We start from the raw sequence: 6,000 nt of genomic DNA, 5'->3' as shown, positions 1-6,000 counted from the left end.
AAAGAGTGGATCTTGGAATGTAATTGACTGTTCCGTGGGGACTGAGCTCCGAGTTAGGCCTTTAACAACCAACTCTAATCAAAAAGTAGCCTGTGCACGCTCAAAGGTATAGAATGGGGAGGATTTCCACCACAGTTTTTACAACAGAATTTCTTCATGTCAACATATACTTCAAATAGGTGAGAGACTGAAATAAAAGGGATACTTCAGGGTGTTCTGAAAATTTTTCTGCTGGAGTCATTGGCAGGAGCTAACCCTCTAGGTTCCTGACACTACATCATTAGCCCAACAACTTGGTGCTTGATCTCACTGTGTGCATCTTGGGCTCTTAGAGTTAACCTCCATGCCTAGGAAGGCAGATGTGAGAAGAGCACAGTGTTTGGAGTCGCAATGCCTGGGTTCAAGTCTTTGCTTTACACCTGCTAACCCCATCTCCTTAATATCTCTGAGAATTATATGAGGGTCAAATAGGGTGTGCATTAAATGAAGACGTTTTAGAGTTTGTAAAGCAATTTAAAATGGAAACAGTTATTATTATTCTAATAAGTTGGAATTGTAGCCTAATTAAAGGGTAGGGTCTTAGGTGTGCCCCAAGCTCTGTCTTCCTCTTGCCTCCCTGAGAATATTTCCTAAGCAAGAACTCTAAAATCCTTTGGGTTAGAGCATTGCCACAAAATGTTATTGTTCAGATGTAAAGGTTAATGGCAGATAACTCAAATATTTCCCTTGCAGTAAATCAGCCCCATCACAGATCCGTTTCTGCTGATGAATTTTCAGAGGAGCAGAGTACGCTGAGAGACAGGCAGGCGCAGATAGGTCTTATGGAGGATGTGTTAGGGGGTGGGGGGTTGGATGCGGCTAGAGTGCGGCCCTCGGACCAGGCGTTGGAGAGAGGCTGTGGTGTAGACGGGTCAGAACCAGGGCAAGTCTCAGTACCCTAGCTTCCACTTATAAAAACGGAGATAATAATAGCACTTACCTCCTAGAACTTCCGAGAGGATTTTTTAAAATAAATAAGTGTGAGTTATTATTACTATTATTATTAGAAAGTGTTTCTTTATAAATGAAGTTTCTAGATAACTGATCTGTAGCCTTATAAGAGAGGGCCTGAACCCATTTAAATAGATGATTCAGCATTGTAGTTCTGATCATCAGCTGAATATTATGATGCCCTCACCTGAATACTAAATTCTCTCTCTGCTTTCCTTGTTCACTTTTAAATTTTTTCTTGCACGCCTTTTACGTTGCAAAAGATGTTATTATGGACCACCTTCCAGCTCCTGAATCATATCTCATTCATTTAAATAACTTAAATAAATCGTTTATTTGGTTCTTGCATTTGAAAACACTTTTCACAATGTATCATTGTTACTGGCCTTGAAGAATATCAGATCATTTAAAAAGAAAACAAAGAAACCCTGATATTTTGTACTAGAGATTCTTTCCTGGTTGTGGAGCAGAATCAGTGATGAAACTTATATACGTAGAACTGTCCAGCCCCAACTTGGACCCTCTGCTTTAGTGGCTCTGAGCTCAGTGTGGGCAGCTGCATTTTTAACAACTGTGACATATCATTAGTGTTTAGACTCACTAAACACACTGTGCTCAGTTTTAATATTGCTTTGGTAAATTTGGGTACACTTGTTTTTGGATTTTCTGTGTGAGTGCATTTCCACAGTACAGTTTGTATAGGGGACGCAGGTTCGTGCCCCAGTCCGGGAAGATCCCACATGCCGCGGAGCGGCTGGGCCCGTGAGCCATGGCCGCTGAGCCTGCGCGTCCGGAGCCTGTGCTCTGCAGCTGGAGAGGCCACAACAGTGAGAGGCCCGCGTATCGAAAAAAAATAAAAATAAAAAAATAAAATAAAAAAATGGCATATCTTGTCATAATGGGATTTCACTTCTGTGAAATGTGAGGGTAACTTCTAGGCTTGAAGCTCTAACTTACTTGGCTGGAAGAGGGAAAAAAGATAGATGAAGAGTTGTTTCCCCCTTTATTGTCTGAGCTATATCAGATTCTTGAAAAATGTAAATAAATATTAGATAGATACTGCATGTACACATACAAACATAAGTGCTCCCATGTGCGTATACACACACACACACACACACACACACACACACACACACACACACCCCTCATGAATGCCTCTAGAAACTTAGAGCCACAGGGCATCTCACAGATTTCAACCCGTTTGGCCATAAGCAGAGCTACCTTCCATTTTCCTCAATCCTATCCTTACCTTTCTTTCTTTTTTTTTTTTAACATCTTTATTGGAGTATAATTGCTTTACTATGTTGTGTTAGTTTCTGCTGTATAACAAAGTGAATCAGCTATACGTAGACATATATCCCCATGTCCCCACCCTCCCTATCCCACCCCTCTAGGTGGTCAAAAAGCACCGAGCTGATCTCCCTGTGCCATACGGCTGCTTCCCACTAGCTATTTTATATTTGGTAGTGAATATGTCAATGCTACTCGCTCACTTCGTCACAGCTTACCCTTCCCCCTCCCCATGTTCTCAAGTCCATTCTCTATATCTGCATTTTTATTCTTGTTCTGTCCCTAGGTTCATCAGAACCATGTTTTGTTTTTGCTTTTTTTAGATTCCATATATATATGTTAGCAGACGGTATTTGTTTTTCTCTTTCTGACTTACTTCACTCTGTGTGACAGACTCTAGGTCCATCCACCTCACTACAAATAACTCAGTTTCGTTTCTTTTTATGACTGAGTAATATTCCATTCTATGTATGTGCCACATCTTCTTTATCCATTCATCTGTCGAGGGACACTTAGGTTGCTTCCATGTCCTTGCTATTGTAAATAGTGTTGCAGTGAATATTGGGGTGCATGTGTCTTTTTGAATTATGCTTTTCTCCGGGTATATGCCCAGTGATGGGATTGCTGGGTCATATGGTAGTTCTGTTTTTAGTTTTTTAAGGAACCTCCATACTGTTCTCCATAGTGGCTGTATCAATTTCTATTCCCACCAGCAGTGCAAGAGGGTTCCCTTTTCTCCACACCCTCTCCAGCATTTATTGTTTGTAGACTTTTTGCTGATGGCCATTCTGACCAGTGTGAAGTGATACCTCATTGTAGTTTTGATTTGCATTTCTTTAATCATTAGTGATGTTGAGCATCCTTTCATGTGTTTGTTGTCAATCTGTATATCTTCTTTGGAGAAATGTCTATTTAGGTCTTCTGCCCATTTTTGGATTGGGTTGTTTGTTTTTTTGATATTGAGCTGCATGAGCTTCTTGTATATTTGGGAAGTTAATCGTTTGTCCATTGCTTCGTTTGCAAATATTTTCTCCCATTCTAACGGTTGTCTTTTCATCTTGTTTATGGTTTCCTTTGCTGTGCAAAAGCTTTGAAGTTTCATTAGGTCCCATTTGTTTATTTTTGTTTTTATTTCCATTTCTCTAGGAGGTGGGTCAAAAAGGATCTTGCTGTGATTTATGTCATAGAGTGTTCTGCCTATGTTTTCCTCTAAGAGTTTGATAGTGTCTGGCCTTACATTTAGGTCTTTTATCCACTTTGAGTTTATTTTTGTGTATGGTGTTAGGAAGTGTTCTAATTTCATTCTTTTACACATAGCTGTCCAGTTTTCCCAGCATCACTTATTGAAGAGGCTGTCCTCTTCATTGTATATTCTTGCCTCCTTTATCAAAGATACAGTGACCATATGTGCGTGGGTTTATCTCTGTGCTTTCTATCCTGTTCCATTGATCTATATTTCTGTTTTTGTGCCAGTACCATACTGTCTTGATTACTGTAGCTTTGTAGTATAGTCTGAAGTCAGGGAGCCTGATTCCTTCAGCTCTGTTTTTCTTTCTCAGTATTGCTTTGGCTATTCAGTGTCTTTTGTGTTTCCATACAAATTGTGAAATTTTTCATTCTATCTCTGTGAAAAATGCCATTGGTACTTTGATATGGATTGCATTGAATCTGTAGATTGCTTTGGGTAGTAGAGTCATTTTCACAATGTTGATTCTTCCAATCCAAGAACAACACGGTATATCTCTCCATCTGTTTGTATCATCTTTAATTTCTTTCGTCAGTGTCTTATACTTTTCTGTATACAGCTCTTTTGTCTCCTTAGGTAGGTTTATTCCTAGGTATTTTATTCTTTTTGTTGCAGTGGTAAATGGGAGTCTTTCCTTAATTTCTCTTTCAGATTTTTCATCATTAGTGTTTAGGAATGCAAGAGATTTCTGTGCATTAATTTTGTATCTTGCTACTTTACCAGATTCATTTATTAGCTCTAGTAGTTTTCTGGTAGCATCTTTAGGATTCTCTATGTATAATATCATGTCATCTGCAAGCAGTGACAGCTTTACTTCTTCTTTCCCAATTTGGATTCATTTTATTTCTTTTTCTTCTCTGATTGCTGTGGCTAAAACTTCCAAAACTATGTTGAATAATAGTGGTGAGAGTGGGCATTCTTATCTTGTTTCTGATTTTAGAGGAAATGGTTTCAGTTTTTCACCATTGAGAATGATGTTGGCTATGGGTTTGTCATATATGGCATTTATTATGTTGAGGTAAGTTCCCTCTATGCCTACTTTCTGGAGAGTTTTTATCATAATTGGGTGTTGAATTTTGTCAAAAGCTTTTACTGCATCTATTGAGATTATCATATGGTCTTTATCCTTCAATTTGTTAATATGGCATATCACATTGATAGATTTGCATATTATTGAAGAATCCTTGCATTCCTGGAATAAACCCCACTTGATCATGGTGTATGATCCTTTTAATGTGCTGTTGGATTCTGTTTGCTAGTATTTTGTTGAGGATTTTTGCATCTATGTTCATCAGTGATATTGGCCTGTAGTTTCCTTTCTTTGTGACATCTTTGTCTGGTTTTGGTATCAGGGTGATGGTGGCCTTGTAGAGTGAGTTGGGGAGTGTTCCTCCCTCGGCTATATTTTGGAAGAGTTTGAGAAGGATAGGTGTTACCTCTTCTCTGAATGTTTGATAGAGTTCGTCTGTGAAGCCATCTGGTCCTGGGCTTTTCTTTGTTGGAAGATTTTTAATCACTGTCTCAATTTCAGTGCTTGTGATTGGTCTGTTTATATTTTCTATTTCTTCCTGGTTCAGTCTTGGATATTTGTGCTTTTCTAAGAAATTGTACATTTCTTCCAGGTTGTCCATTTTATAGGCGTAGAGTTGCTTGTAGTAATCTCTCATGATCCTTTGTATTTCTGCCGTGTCCGTTGTTACTTCTCCTTTTTCATTTCTGATTCTATTGATTTGAATCTTCTCCCTTTTTTTCTTGATGAGTCTGGCTAATGGTTTATCAATTTTGTTTATCTTCTCAAAGAACCAGCTTTTAGTTTTACTGATCATTGCTATTGTTTCCTTCATTTCTTTCTGATCTGATCTTTATCATTTCTCTCCTTCTGCTAACTTTGGGGTTTTTTTTGTTCTTCTTTCTCTAATTGCTTTAGGTGTAAGGTTAGGTTGTTTATTTGAGGTGTTCTTGTTTCTTGAGGTAGGATTGTATTGCTATAAACTTCCCTCTTAGAACTACTTTTGCTGCATCCCATAGTTTTGGGTCATTGTCATTTGTTTCTAGGTATTTTATGAGTTCTTACCTTTTCTTTTTACGTGTTGTTTTTTTTTTTTTTTTTTTTTTTTTTTTTTTTACAGGCAGCCAAATCCCTTTGTGAGAAGCCATGCCCTATTTAAAGCATATATTTGCCACCAGCTCCCATTTTCTTTAGAGATAGTAGCATCTTTTAATTGCATGCCTAGAATGCCTTGGGATCATGCACCTAACCACAGCAATGTCTTAGATATTCTAATATTACATATTTGGGGCAAATAACCCCCCACTGCCCACTGCCAGGAACATTATAATGGATTCTTCTGCCTTTTGTTACATTTCTGAATCTCTGCTGTGGGTTTAGAATATTGTTTTACCATTTTATTATATGTCTTGATAGTTAAATTAAATTCACTTATAAGATGGTGCACCTTTCCTCATCCCCA

The 6,000-nt window shown here is 38.2% G+C and overlaps 1 protein-coding gene across 1 annotated transcript in view; it reads left to right on the top strand.

Moving 5' to 3' along the window:
* CAMK2D (calcium/calmodulin dependent protein kinase II delta) overlaps window positions 1–6,000 on the top strand; it is a 284,942-nt gene that overhangs the window by 221,073 nt on the left and 57,869 nt on the right.

This window comes from Lipotes vexillifer, unplaced genomic scaffold (genome assembly GCF_000442215.2).
Source record: "Lipotes vexillifer unplaced genomic scaffold, Lipotes_vexillifer_v1.1 scaffold1219, whole genome shotgun sequence".
In the NCBI taxonomy this organism is placed as follows: domain Eukaryota; kingdom Metazoa; phylum Chordata; class Mammalia; order Artiodactyla; family Lipotidae; genus Lipotes; species Lipotes vexillifer.
The sequence above is the reverse complement of the archived record's forward strand: the minus strand, read 5'-3'. Positions and strand labels throughout refer to the sequence as shown.